This window comes from Strix uralensis, chromosome 15 (assembly GCF_047716275.1).
Source record: "Strix uralensis isolate ZFMK-TIS-50842 chromosome 15, bStrUra1, whole genome shotgun sequence".
Taxonomy (NCBI): domain Eukaryota; kingdom Metazoa; phylum Chordata; class Aves; order Strigiformes; family Strigidae; genus Strix; species Strix uralensis.
Window position 1 is genome coordinate 22393793 of NC_133986.1, and position 15328 is coordinate 22409120.

At 43.3% G+C, this 15328-nt stretch overlaps 1 long non-coding RNA gene across 1 annotated transcript in view; it reads left to right on the forward strand.

Annotated features, from left to right (window-relative positions):
• LOC141950266 (uncharacterized) overlaps positions 1-15328 on the forward strand; it is a 105185-nt gene that overhangs the window by 32830 nt on the left and 57027 nt on the right. Inside the window, exon 2 of the long non-coding RNA XR_012630974.1 lies at positions 11575-11693. This is a non-coding gene — a long non-coding RNA (uncharacterized LOC141950266). The remainder of the gene's footprint in view (positions 1-11574; positions 11694-15328) is intronic.

Genomic DNA, 15328 nt, shown 5'->3' on the forward strand with positions numbered 1-15328 from the left:
TCTCTGCCCTGTTCCCAGCTACAGAGATATTGTCCCCATCAACATCCTGAGCAGGAGGGTGGGGTCTGTTCAGTCTGCTGGCACAGCTGCTTGTATGATCATTTGCTCACCTCATTAAGCCAACACAGGCCAGAGTAGCGTTAGACAGTAGATCTTTGTGATTTTGGTTCCTCTGGACTGAGAGTTGGAGTTTGAGCTCCTGTGGTAGATCGGTGTGCGGATAATGGGAGCAGTAGCATCTTCAAAGGGGTGGTGGAAGCTGGGGGAGGCAGGCTGAGCCCCAGCAGCTGGAGGAGTGTGCAGGCTGTAAACCCTGGTGAATAACCAAGCAGAAAGAAAAAAACATGGTCTTTCTTTTCATTTGTTTGCAAATGGCAGAAGGAGGGCACACGGTCTGGTTAGGACAATGGCATGTTTCAGTGTGTGCCCAGGAGCAGACCCATCATGCCATAAGGATGGTTTCATGTTGTTCAAGTGAGAGACACTTCTCATCTGCCGCGGAGGACAGGCCGTAGTGGGTGGACTCCAGCATCTCCAAAAGAAACCACGTGGCCTGCACAGAGGTGCAGGGCTCCAAGAGCAGGCTTACTGGAAGTAGTTATTAAGAACGATTTCTCATTTGGCAGTCATTACATCTCATGCTAGAAAAACACAAAATGACATGAAGCTATGGTATGCAGCCCATAAAGGACCTATTCATTCTTCTGACTAGGGATAGATATGGTTTTAGTTTCCTTTTTTGATTCAAATCAGATTTAAATAATTGGAAGCCATTTAAAAAGCACGTTGGAGCAATCTGAGCAGGATCAGGGCATGAACAGTTTGTCATGTTCCCTCAGACTGTGTGAGAGGATTGCTGGGGGAATCTAAAGCACTGGACTTTCTAGAAGTGACAGCTTGGATGCTGCTCGCTTCTTGACCTCGGCCTGTGATTTACACACTCATTGAATCTGGTGTCTGGAGTAGATGAATTCTTTACAGTGGGGGCTGTGTGGTGTAGTGGAGGGACAATAGGTCTGAATTTGTCATCTGAGGGGATTGTAATCACAGTAATTAACAGTATTTGTAATTTTAGTCTGGCTGGCAATAGGATTTTACACGGTGTATCTTCCCCAGAACAATTTCTATTACTTCGAGCACATATAAACTGACATAGGTTCAGAATGACTTGGAAAATCAATAACCAATAAAACTTAGCATGAAAGCAAATAAATTATCCCAATCAGAAAAAAAACCCCGAGAGACCATCAAAATAGTTAGACAGATGAAGTCAAATGTCACTCCAAGAGTTGTTAAGTCAGAGATGCCAGGCTCCCTTTCAAAATATTTTCCCAACCTCTTTCTCTCTTTAGGATTGGGCTTGTTTCCATCTGCCAAACTCAGTCTGAATCAAGTGGGAAAAGATAGACAGCCTATAACATACCTCATCTTCCTGGAAGGTGATTTCCTTGGCATTACTCTTCCATAGGGAATTTACCAGTGGCTGAGGAAGCCCTTTGGGAGCTGGATCACCGCGGCCCGCTACTTACATCTCTGCCAACAGCGGCTCAGCAGAGGGAACCGTGGCACTTGGGGCTGTCGCACTGGCCCAGTTTGAGACTCGGTGTGAAGGGGAAACTGCAGTTCACCCCGGTGTATGTTGCAGAGAGCTGGGTTGGGGGCTGAGATGTCACTGTCAGGGTGTCACCAAGAGAGACTCTGCACAGCAAGACACCGGGAGTGCGCCTGGAGCGAGTCACCCTGCCTGTGCTGGGAACGGGAAACCAACTTGTATGAGTGCTAACTAATTAAAATGCACTAGAAAAATTGCAATTGAATGTCTGACTATAACCTTCAACTCTGGCTTAGTTAGTACACGAACCTTGCTTTACGCCCTGTGCAAAGGAGTGAATTTAATGTGCTTGGACTTTTCTGTTCAGCCTACCAAGGAGGGTACCAACAGCTCACTCTGCTGCCGATACCTCCCCTCACATGGCTGGACTGTGATCATCCATTTGTACCTTACGGGGCACTGAGTAGGTTTAAGACTAATGATTTAAGTCAGTATGAACTGGATTAGGAGAGCTGCTAGGCCTAGATGCTGGCAGGTGCGGTTATTATACGAGGAAGCAGTCTCAGCCAGTTTCCAGCAGCAGAAGAAATAATTTTTTACTGCTCATAATTATATGTTTTTAGCTAAATTAATCACGGGAGTTGATCTAGTATTTGGTTGAATGGAATTGCACCATGCTACACTTACTCTGAATTTGACCCTCTGGCTTTATGTGAGCTAAGTCTATGGATGTTAATTGTGGTGGGAGGAAAGAACAATCCACTGGTTAAAGTCCAGCTGAGTGCTCTGGAGCAGAGCTGGTGGGGCTGTTGTGCTTGGTGGCTATTGCAAAATATTGGGGTTGACTTGATGTGAATTGTGTTTTCTCCAGCTTTTTAGGGAAAACCAAAACAAAACAAAACAAAAAAACCCCCAAGTTCCAGCTTGAACAAAACATTTGCTTCATTTGGGGGAGATTGTGAAGTCTTTGTTGTTCAATTGTCTAGAAGGACATTGAGTAACAAAATCCCATATTAAAATAAAACATCACAATATTTTGATAAGGGAATTTGAAGTGGGGGAAGGGGGCCAGCAAGCTGAAGTGAATGAACTCAGTGCTAGCTCACGACATATTCCAGGTTTACCAGAACCTGGGTTTTTTCAACATAAAACAGCTGAGCCCAGCTGGACTTGGAAGAGGTAACCTCAAGTCCTTGCCTGTCACAGGCTCCTTGATGGACCTTGGGTGAGCCACTTTGCCCTTTAGACCTCAGTGAACAGCAATTTCAAGATAAGTTCCAGAGAAAAAAGTAAAATCCTGTGTTTTTCACAAATGGGTAATCCATAGGGTGTTTACGTCTAGTCTGAAGGTTTTATTTAGATCAGTTCTTTCTGGTTTTGACCTTTTCATCCTTAATTGTTTTCTCTCTTTGTAAGTTAAGTTAAGTTTTGAATTGGAAAATCGGCCTAAACAGAAAACCAGAGCTTTTAATTAATCCTGTCAAAACAGGGTGTTTCGGACTTCTTCCAAAACTTTTTGAACACTTAAAATTACAGATGAGTCAAAATGGACCTTTTCCTTTGAAAAGTCCTGGTTCCAGCACATCAGCACTCCTCCGTGGGGAAAGGTGAGGGAATTTCCTTGACAGCTTCTGAATATTTCTGGTACCTGCAGCAGCTTTTTAAAACCCTTTCACACACTTTCACTTTTACCCTCCCGCACACAGTGCTGAGAAATAAATCCTTTGGAAATGGAAATCAGGCTTGAAGTAAACAGATTAGTCATGGTTATTTGGTAACACTTTATTAATTAAATGTCCTAAATGCATTTAAACCTAGGCATTTAATTTAGATTTATAAGGATAATTTAGATTTATAAGAATCGTTATTATACATTAAGTACAGTAAATGCCAATTGATTTTTATCGACAATATTTACTGAGGTGTAACCACACTGCAAAATTTAATTATCTTCATACTTAGTTAAAAGGACAGTACAAAGGTTTCAGAACCAAGACCTTGTGTAAGGGCTGGCAGGGTTGGGAGCTGCTCCTGCTAATCTCGCCTTAGAAAGCCAGCCTTTGCCCTGCCCCATATCTTCTGGAGCCATTTCCATAAATGCCAAGTAAAAATCTCAACATGCACTTTTCAGTGGGGAAATCTTTCACCTCGGTGTTCTCTGGCTGTCGGCTGCAGCTTGGTGGAGGGCAGCACGCAGGCGGTTGCCCAAGGATGGAGAGTTTGGATGCTGAGGCCAGAGCGAGTCCCCTTCAGCATCCTTTGTGGTAGAGAGAAGTGTAACGGATCCCATCAAATATTTTCTGCCAATATGGGGCATCGTTAGGCCCCATTCTTAATATGAGAACTTAATAACTTTTAGCATCGCTCGTAACAAGGGCCAAGGTGTAAGGAAAACAATGTCGGGGAAGCCAGTGGAGCCCGTGGCTGTGAGCAGAAGCCCTTTCTGACTCCTGCCGTGGAGAAGCACTGATTCGTCATTCTGGAACTGTTCATGGAAAAGGAGCCACATCAACACATCTCCATACTGGGAAAAAAATTTAACATTTTCAAGTTGTTGTATGTGGTTTCCAGAACAGAAGGTATTAATCCATGGATTTTTTATTTTGCCTTTGTGTTCTTTATATAAATATACTTTTGCCATCTGAGCAGCTTTCATTTTCTTGTTAGCCTGTGTAGGAACTCATTCATAAATCAGGTCAGAAGCAACCCAGAAGTTAGTGCCTGTGTGGATGCTGGCCAGACCCGGTCAGAGGGACCACAGCAGCCAGTGCTCCTGGGGAAGGAGAGCAGGGAGTACAATTCCCCAAGCCCTGCGGATAAAACCACATGCAGAACCAATGTTTGCAGCAAGGTTAAACACAGCCTCAATAACCAAGTTTGTAGCTTCCAGTCCTTCAGTGGTGGGAACCTGCAGCAAAATCATTTTCACTGTTGTCTTCCAAGATGGAAACATCATCAGGGCAGGGACAGTCTGTGTGGGATCTCTTGCTGTTTCGTTTTGCAAAAATTTTTACAAACATTTGATTCATTGGCAGTTTAGGAAGGTTCATGTTCCATAAGCTTCACTTTGAGGTTTGAGCAAGAGCAAGCCCAGAATCTCAAGCAGAGGCCAATGAGTCTCACCCGTGTTCACGTCAGCCCCATAAATCAGCCCAGACACTCAAGCAAGTTCATGAACGTTCGGGAAACTTTAAACGAACCTGGCCTGAATCTCCAGGTTAGATGCACAGTTCTTGTAGGAAATAATTCACAACATGCAGCTCAGAGGGCAAGATAATGATTTCTAAAGTGAAAATAACATAAAGCATAGATATTATATGGGATAAACACATTTTTAATGCAGTTATGCTGAAGACTTTGCTGTTGTAATCTTGGAATGTAAATTTGCCTGCTCTGACCACTCTGACTTTCCCCACATTTTTCTCTCTCTCAAACATGACAAGTACCGAAAGCCTTCAATTCTCATCAAAATTAACAGTAATCCCAAGTGCTTTAAAACCGCTGCAAAATCCAGCCCATGCTGTATATTCTGTATTGTATCTCTTTAAGATGCAGTATTGCACATTTTCCAGATGAAAAGTGATCCACTGCTGTACGGGGTAATTTCACAGCTAAATTGCTCCGTGGTCGTAAGGAATAACAGCTCAGCTGCGAGCCAGTGCGTCGAGCATATGACAGAGAGGGTGCTTTGAGTGGAAAGATATTGTGCATGGGGAATCTAGCAAGCAAATGAGATGATCCTGGTGAATCTGTAATTGAGATAATTACTTGGAATATAGCTATTGAGTTTGTGGAGGAGGAGCTTCTCTGTGTGTGCTGGTGCATCTCTTCATGTATTTGTGTGCATGCATGAATATTTGAGCTGACTTGCTAGTTGCAGATCAGGACCCAGTTGAAGTCAGTGATGATGCTTTTAAGGAGCTCAGGCTTTTATTCCTAAAAATGTCCATCCTCATATGTAATATCAGAGAAAGAGCGATGGTAAAGGTGGACTTTAGGAAGGAGCAAGGCTAGGTGCCCACATCACCATCACTCAGTGGGAACAAGGCTCATGAACTGCTCTGGCTCCTTTGCAAATTCCTGGGATAACAAGGATGCAAGCAAGAATCGTCGTCTAAAATACTTCCCTTCTAGGTGTGCTTTGGCCTTGAAGTTGAAAACTTTCTGAAGTCTTTGGAACTTCAGAGGCATTTGGGTTTTACTTTGCAGCCATGCTTTCTCATGTTTGTGTAGTACAGCCTGGGGGGCAGAAGCAAAATCTGGCTGTGCTCCAGAGAGGCTAAAAGTCACAGCCCCACGTTTGTGCCACGCTGTGCCCGAGCTGGCCGACCGAGCCCCTCAGCGGGTGGGCTCAGTGCCCGAGCAGCGCCAGGCCGTGTCAGCAGGCAGACAGCTTTGTAGGTGCGTGCTCTATTCATGCACTGGGACCCAGCGTGAGCTCCTTCGTGGCAGTTTCCCAGAGGAAGGAGAGCTGGAACCCATCTGTCACAAACAGTTCTTCACTGTCTGCCTCTGCCATTCTGGTGCAATTCTGAACTACAGCTGCTTCACGTGGGCTTCTTTGACTACTTCCAGGGTGTCCCAAAAACTCAAACCTTGGCCCAGGACGTGCAGGCACAGCAGTGGAAGGGTTAGAGCTTGATGGCTTTGCACAAGAGCAATGAGCAGTGGTCCTGTGTCTGGACCAGCGTTATGCTGAGGGCAATTTACTGCCCACCCTTTATCCTTGGGGTATAAACAAGCAAAAATGATACTTGGACAATGCAGCAGCCCCAGAAGTGAGGTTTTTCTTTTCATTGGCCTTGCAGAGAATGACCAGACAGAGAAATAAAAAGAGAGATAAATCTACTCACGCACACAAATATTGTGATGAAAATGAAGACAGTTCTGTCGTGCGAATGTTTTCGAGGAGCACAGAGCACTGGGAACATGTTCCAAATGTCAAATGGATTATACTCCAGCGCCCTTATTGTTCCATATAATTCTCATCTAATGTCACCCCTGGCAACAATAATACAAGTCTCAATATTTGCTTTGATGTAGCCTCACTGAATATTTTTAAGCAATGAGGAAATTGCCAGGAGGAGTGAGAGAAGGAGGGGCAGGTGGGGCAGGGGTTGCTGTTGCACCCAACACAAGGGTGATAAAACACATCCCTGAATTAAATCCATCAGAAAGATTGAGTTTTCAGTTTCAGGGTCCCTGACACCTGTGCTGCTGAAGCCTGGATAAGCTCGCATTTGAGTTTTAATCATGAGGTTTGTCTCCATTGGAATACGATTAGGGAGCCCTGAGCTTGAAGCAAACAGATGGAGGAGCACAGTGAAAGCAAATGCAGTAACATGAAGGGGGACAAATCATCTTAATTTTGCCAGGCTGAACAGAGCTGTCACATTACAAGGTCAGGCCAAAGCGAGCTGATTTTGTGGGAAGGAGGGATAAAATGACTAGAAAGGTGGAAAGTGCAAAGGGGCAACATGGGCTTGTCCTCCATTATTTTATTACTTTCTTGACCCCAAAAGTTTTCATAAAGTTGATTAATGGATATAGCAGCCAACCCCTGAGGCCCTAATGCAACCGTTACTCCATCCTCCTTCCAGGCACGCTCCGGCTGCTGCCTGCAAGGGCATTTGCACAGTTACTTTGCAGCACCATCACTGAGAGCTGGTCCGTGTCCCCTTTGCACGCAGCAGAACAAGGGTGGCCCGGTGCAAGGGGGGAGCAGGGGAGAGCACAGCTCCATCTCCTCTGCTGAGCACCAGGGGATCTGCTGAGCGGCATCTCTCCTCACCTCTGCCTCCCTCCACCCCAGGCTGGATCCATGAAAAGGTTTCCCAGGTTATCTCCTCTCTCATGCCCAGACCACTGCACTGGACAAGGAAGACCCCATCCACCTCCTAGAAGTTGTATTTCTGTGTGAAGCTTCTCTTCGCACATGATGTGGGAGAGGGGACAATATTCTGCTTCAGTGCTTTGAGATGCTGCTGACAAACACAGTAAAACTTGGGCTTAGGTCTCCTAGGAGATACAGATAAAGCATTCCTCCTCCTGCAGGACCTCATCTGGGAGGTACAGGGGTGCCCAAACACTACAGACAGGACCAGGACAGTTGTACTCTTTCCTATCCAAAATTTCCCTGGCCAGGGGGCCACTCAGCACAGGGTCAGCAAGTCCTCTCAACGGACTAGACCTACATTTGAAGAAGTAAGAGTAAATGTGAATTAGGAGCATTCAAGCTTTACTCAGTGCAGGCTCTACTTTTCAGAGCATGAACAAAATCTCATTAAAGTCAGTCACAACACAAAGTTGATGTCCTGTTGACCTGAAAGGAGGTTGGTTCAGACAAAATCTTTGCACAGGAAGAATGGAAAGCATTTCAAAGCCATTAAATCAGAGAGATGCTTTGCCTTTCACTGTATTCTCTGAGGACTCTTCTGGAGTAGATGCTGCAGTCTGTTTCAGATTGGTGCTGTCATGCCAGATGCCCAGACCTGGGAATGGACGATTTTGGGTCTATAGTACTTACAGTGTTGGTGTGTGGCCTCTCTTCTGTGTCCTGCTGTCTAAACCAATTGCACAGCATTTGTCTTATTCCAAGAGCCATCATATGTGACATGGGCATAATGCTTCACTTCTTATTTCTCCCTTAAATTATAGGAGTTTCATGGAGCTCTGTGATTTGTGTGGTCAGAATTACAGGCATCAATCACAGCTTGCTTTTTTCCCTCCCATCTCTAATGCCACAAGGTTTCTTTCCTTCACTGCTCTCCATCCTCACAGACCTACTGTGGATTAAAGAGGCTGTTGCTTGTGGAGGAACTGGAAGGAAAGAGCAGCATAAAATGGTTAGAGGTCTGGTGTCAAATGGGTGTGCAAAAGAGTAAATTACTGTCAGCATGTATGGTTATAATCTGAATATCATCTTATGGTTATGTCCTCATGTTTCACCAGAGCAGCCACAGGACAGGAATTCAGGAGATGGGGTCAGGACCTGGTGGGCTCCTGCCCTTCTGTGAACTCCAGCACATCATACCCCCAGTTACTCACCCCATCCCCTTTATTCCCTCTCTGGTTACAATTCTTGGACCAAGTTTCTCCCTGATCATAAATGGCTGGAAGCTTATGTTTTGTGGAGGATCTCTCTAGTAAAAGGAGACACAGACAGGACCTGCGTAACTGTTTCTGTCTTGGATACCACATTACTAACATGTAGTGAGATAAATCCCACCTGATGTTCCCTTTTCAACCAAAGAAAACAGAAGTTTGCCCTACAGAAGCCAGCTTGGGTCTGAAGTTACCCATCTCTTGCTATTGGCTACAGAGGCCAACTGGACTGACTTGCTTCTTAATTTAGATGACTCAGTTAAGTGCCACAGTTGCACCTTGAAGAGTGGGTGTATGCTGCAGGCTGTATGGGTCACACCCTGCAAAAGGGCCTTTGGTTGGAGTTGGGATCCCCAGACATTACCACAACACTGGTTTTCATCATCATAAACATGCACCAGATCAGACTAACAGAGAATTAGGATATAAGAGATCTAGTATTTTCTTTAGAGGGCAATTTCTCCCTTATTTCTCCCTGCTGAAATACAGCTGCTTGATTTGGCCCCAAATCTTCAGCCCACAATAGCTGATCAGATAGATAACTCTGTTGGAATCTCTCCTGGAAAACCATCCCCTTTCTGGTGAGTGGCACAAGGTGATTTATCTTAGAGTAATCCAGTGCCAGCATCCCAAGTGATGTCTTTTCCGTGCCCTTGGTCCTGCCACGCCACTGAAATGCAGTAACGGCCAGCCACCTGCAAGTTGTTTTGATACTGCTGATACTTCTTACTCTCTTTGCCGCTGCCTGGGGGTATGCACCAATCTCTTAAAACATATATAAGTATTAACCTTGTTAATCCCTCAGAGAAAAATAATATCAACAAAACTTATTACCATTTCCCGTGTGGCTGACTGAGTAATGTGAACCAGATGATGTTTATATTCCAAAAAAATTGAAAATGCCAATAAAAAAGTAATTTAAAAAAATTCACCTCTTGGTATTTTCCTATTCCAAATGGAGAAATAACAGAGACATGCTGCATCTGCATGTTAAAATTCAGCAAAGACAAATGGTCTTTATTACAGTAGTCACTGACATTACGACCATGGTGGCCGCATTTCAAGGTGGCAGTCCTAATTTTAAGTGCATACCTAAATTTTAAGTATTTCTGTGGGATGAGCTTAATAAATCAAGAGCTTGTGAACATTTCTAGTGGGAGCACAAGTCAGAGCTACCAGGTCTCAGTTGTGCCCTTCACAGTGCTGAGCTAGAGAGAAAGGTCTGTTGCTGGAAAAAGCCTATGTAACTCTTTTCTGCTCAGTAAGACCACACTTGTTTACACAGATTTGCATAGTTCTGGAACTCATTCATCCATACCAACAACGCAAGATTAAAATAAGGGGGAAAAACCCACTAAAATCACACAGGAGTGCCCTCCAAACAGGACAAAAGGCAGCACTGTAGCTGTAGGAATGGCTCTCTGCATGTTGCACAGTTGGGCACTGAGGGAACCCACAGCAAACACCACCAGTGAATAATTCTCATCCCCTGTAGAGACAAATGTATCTGATGGCTATTAGAGAATTGTCTATCTGACCAGATGTTAAGCTCTGAAAATTCTTTCCAATTTCCTCCTTTCACACCTCCATTGCTTCCCGAATTTTTCATCTTTCAGGCTATAATTATTACTGATTGATCCCTTTCATTAGATGATGTCTTTAATTTTTGTTTTGTGTTTTTGAATTCTGTAAGCAAAATCCTTTTTGACGTTTTTGGTCACAATTATAAAAGAAAGAGTCATCAAGTACTACAAACGGAATGGCCAAATTATAAAGCAAGAGTGCCCATAGTCTTCTAGAAATGAGAAAAATCAGGCCAGTTTTCTAACATGATGAAAACAGAGCTCTCCATTGCCAGTGTCTTGTGTTGCATCTGTCAGACCTCAGCCTTATCTGTAATTCTGAACTGGCTATTGTCCAATTACAATTCTGTTGCAGTTCTCCCAATAGCTGTTTTTTCCTTCGAGCTCCACTCTAGTCATTTGTGTGATCAGACGGGACTCTCAGCTGGCTTTAAAGAAACAATCAGTCATCTTGTCTTTATGGCTCCGAAAAGAGTAATGTTTAAAACACTGCTTCCTAAAGAGAGATAGACAGCAAGATGCTGGTATGAATTTCTCTTTCTCTAGTGTATCTATTTATGCCTGTCCACCTAGCTAGCTGATTGTCTATCTGTCTTTCTAAAAATAACAGATGTGCTTAAATGTAATGTAGAAAGAGTGACAGTCATTCAGCAGAAGGCCTTGCGTCCTGTAAATCTTATTTGAGCCTTTCTGTGAGGACCTGGAAGGGTTTAGGTTTAGTGCTGGCCCTGTTGAAAGGGGTGATTTTCTCCTAGTCAAAGCCCTGTGGCAACTGAAGGGCTCAGCCAAATGAATGTAGGACACAGGAGGATTGGCACCATCCTGTTAGGACTAAACATCTCCAGGTCATGCTCTAGCTATATGAGACTGGGCAGTGGGCTGTGCTCACACACCTCCAGCCAGCTTTTGCAGAAAGGCAGCAGTGGTCTTCGTCCCCTTGCCTCATCCTCCCCAGGCAGCTCCACCACCCAAGGCAGTAGCAGCAGGGTTAGAAAAGTTTCTTTCAGTCATTGGAATAACAAAACTTCTCTGGCAGGCACACATCTCCTATGTGTCATGAATGAAACAATTAATAATGATAAAAGGTCTATCTTGGTTCTGAACACTCCGGTTGAGTGAAAAGTCCCCCTTTCATTCAAAGTCATTAACGGCTCAGCAATTTCAATGCCGTTTCCCATCGAAATGTATGAATTTTTAATCCTTTAATTACATGTTATCCTAAACACCACTTGTGCTTTTTTCTTATTTATCCGCTTGCTTTTGTTGTTACAGGTAAATGCTTTTTTGAACTCGCTTTTATGGGGGGAAACCGCATTGTTATCTCTCTCTCTGCAGGAAGACAATGGGGGCTGCTGGCCTCTGCCGGGGAATGGCAGAGGAGGGGTGTCTCGTGTGTCTCGGAAGTTGCCTTTGGATGAGATGGGGCTGCGATCCTGGGATCAGCATGGAGGCCAGTGAGTAAAACAGGGTTTTTTCTTCCCAGTCCCTGAAAGGGCTTTCGTGATAACAGAAAAATTAATTACTAGGGAGATTACTGAAAGAAATATTCTGCCGATATGATAACTGTGTTCATTGGAGACATCTGTTTGGTTTTATTTCTGAAGAAACTCCTGTGTTTGGCTCTTGGAGCTGTGAATGGCTGGTAATACAGCTATTGTTGCAATAAATATGCATTCATTTCTGACCTCAGGAACATTTATGGAGCTTTGTCTACCCTGAGTTGAATTTTTAGGAGACTGAACACAATGGTTCATGCCAAGATTGAGATCAAATTTTTTCAAAGACTCGGGAGATTGGAGCCAGGGGTTAACTCTAGATCGCAGGCTTCCTAATTATAATAGGACTCATTTTACAAAAATAATCAACAGAACAAACCATTCCTAAAACATCTGACATTTGCTGGGAGGAAAAATGAGCTGATTTTTCTTGTTGTGAAGGATCTATCAGTGGCCTGTGGTGACACACATCGTATTTGGTTTTGAACTCAACTGTCTTCAGTAACTTTCCTGTTGTGGTTATATTTGTTTCTTGCCCATGGACTAAACATAAATAGTCTGTGAAATTCCAGCTGAGTTGCAGATTTTGTCTGATACACCGTTGCTCTGCCTTTTACATTTTTACATGTACTTCTACAAATTTGATATAAAAAGCTGTTAAATGAGAACCCTGATGGTCTGCACTTACCTTGCACTTTACCACCAATTGATGACATAAATTTCAGGCCAATGAATAATGTGGGCGATGGAGTTGAAGACCAGAAGATATCACAGGAATTATTTAGATGATTTCCTCCATAGCTCAGGTCACACATGGAGTAATTCTTAAGCTGGAGGACATTAGTCTTCCCATATGCAAGGCGTACTGGTTCAAAAGGTCAACTGTTTGGTAAAATTCATGTGTCACTCCTGTGTCCTGTGCAAGGAGGGAGGATATATTTGGATCTCACCAGAATCCTTCTGTGAACTGAGTGCATGTGTCATAAATCTAAGAATTTTCTTCCATACTTGAGCCTATTCCTTTCTATGAGTCAGACTTCCAGGGTTTTTAGGAGAATATGAAATGTCCATGAAAGATAGAGGGCTGAGGGGATGGTGGTTGTTGATTTTTTTGCAAAATGGGAATGCATACGGCATACTGGAATTGTGATGGGTGCTGTGAATACGAGTGTCACAATACCCTCAGGGTTGTCACCATTTTCTTTTCTTTGACCTGTCTAGAACTTAAAAGTACCAAAAAGTTCAGAACTGTGCATTCTGGTCAAATTCTGCAGATTCAGCTGATCTATTAAGAGTTTGGATAAGGGTTGGAGTAGAGTCTCACACTGATCTGAAAGCAAACATGACAAACACGAGGGCAGTTTATGCTTCTGGCTAAATATGCTGATTGCCAAAATCAGCATCAAACCACCTGTTACTATGTTCTCTGTCAGGATTTGCTGTAACTAAGGTCTGAATTCACTAACATTTACAGTTTTTCATTGCTTTTTTGGCCAAGAACAGGGATTAGTAGCTGAAGCTAAAGGCTATGCTTGTTTTTCCCAGCCTTAGTTGATCATGCATAAAAAGGCACAACATATAAAACTTCTACACGTCTCTGCCCAACCTTGGGAAGACAATTTTATTTTGAACTGGGTCATTTGCCTTCTCTTACTGTAGCATCATTCCATGCAGTAGTTGGAGAGGAGTTGTGGCAAGATATGAAACCTGGGTGTGAGGCTTGTGCAGATCCCCATGAGCCACATTGCATGGACCAGAAGCCCTCCAGAATAGGAGGGACCTGGATCTAAGAGACCCAGGAAGGAAAGAGGAAAAGATATGTCTTCTGTGATTTCATAATGTAATGTCTCGAATATAACAGCAAAGAGCAAGCAGAAACATCCAATGGAATTACTGGTTCTGGACCTACCAGATGCATTTTTCAACCCTGCCTTTAATTCAGTCTGACACACGCAGACCCAGTAATACAGCGCTGAGCCAAATCAAGTCCTGAGATCTCCTTGATAATATCAATGGTAGTTTGCAAACCTCTTACAGACTCAAAATGTTAAATGCAATAAAGACAATGTTTCCTTAAGCAAGCCATTCACAAGTCAAGACCAGATGTATGCTTCACAGTGGCTAATATCCAGCATGACACGGCTGAGCAGGTGTACGGGTATGAATGTCTCTGTATTAGGATGCACAGTAAATATGATTCCAGCAATATCACAGGGACCAATTGGCTATTAAGCTAGAGGCTAAATTTGGGTTTTTTATGTTGCAATAAATCTTACTTTTCTACAAAGACTAGGCAAATATTAAATCAAATCCCTTTCTTCTCTCCCCTCTCTTTAGTTATTGATTGGGGGTGTTATATATCAACTAACCACAAGGAGAGCATGCCATAACTTTGATGGATCGCCCGTATATTTCTGATACTAATTCTGTGACAAGTGCATGCTTTGCTGCCCACCCTTATCTGTGCTTTATTTCAGTGGCCTTCTCCCCTGGACGATTCATAGATTAAAAGATGGGAACACCATGATGTATGAGGTCTTTCTAGGTGACTTTCTGCCCAGGGAGCTGGGTACCCTACTGCATAGGACAGGCAAACATCCCTCTCCCAAAATAGTGTTCCTCTATGCAAAAAAAAATTGCTTGTGAAAACAGAAGGAAGGAAAGTAGGTAGAAGGGAGAAGAAGACAGACAGAGAGAAATATAAACAAGAAAAGCTGCTAGGTCAGAACAGTAAAGGTAGAATTCTTCAAATAAGATACGGTGAGTCCTTCTCTAGGGTCAAAGAAGTCTCTGTGCAAATGCAGGTTGCTGTGAAATGTTATGTCTGTTACCAAAATGCACTGAGAATATGAGTGGTTTGGGATGGGTATCACCTAAGAATGTATACAGCTCTTTTCCTGTTGCTCATCCCTACAGCCCACACAAGTAAATGTCCAGGATCTCATTGCACTTTGGTTCTGAATCCTTGCTGCTCCATTTCTGCTGCCAGGAGAACCCAAAATGTCCCTGCAAGTGTGTTTCAGGTTTTTGTTGAGGTCAGGGAGACTGGTGGAGAAAATAATTTCTCTCACACAGTTATTTTTGAGATATTAAATAACAGAAGGAAATGATATTATGAATATAATATAATTCAGACTCATCCCTTAGCAGATTTCACTTTGGTGGGTTAAATTTATCCCTGTCGGATTTCAAGAGCTGTCCACTGCTGGTTCCTAATGAATCAAACCAGCTCTGGATAACAATAATTTCTACAAATCTGCTTATCAGGGCTAAATGTTTATCCCTTTAGCTGCAAACCTCTTGATCCAAAATCATTGTTATAAAACATAAGCAGGGAGTGTCTGCAACAAGCATGTAATTGAAAGGCACTTATTTGCTCAGTTGTTAAAATGTTCAACAGAAAACCAGAATCTGTTACCTGCAGATTCTCCTGTTTGATTCATTTCTACAAACTCGCACATGGGAGGCTTTAAAATCACTCCTTATGAAAAAACCTGGAGATACTGGGTGAAAGCCATTTGGTGAGTGTGGGACACAAGCAGTTTGTGCGGTGTGATAATACACCTGCTGGTGAGATGAACATACACTTTGAA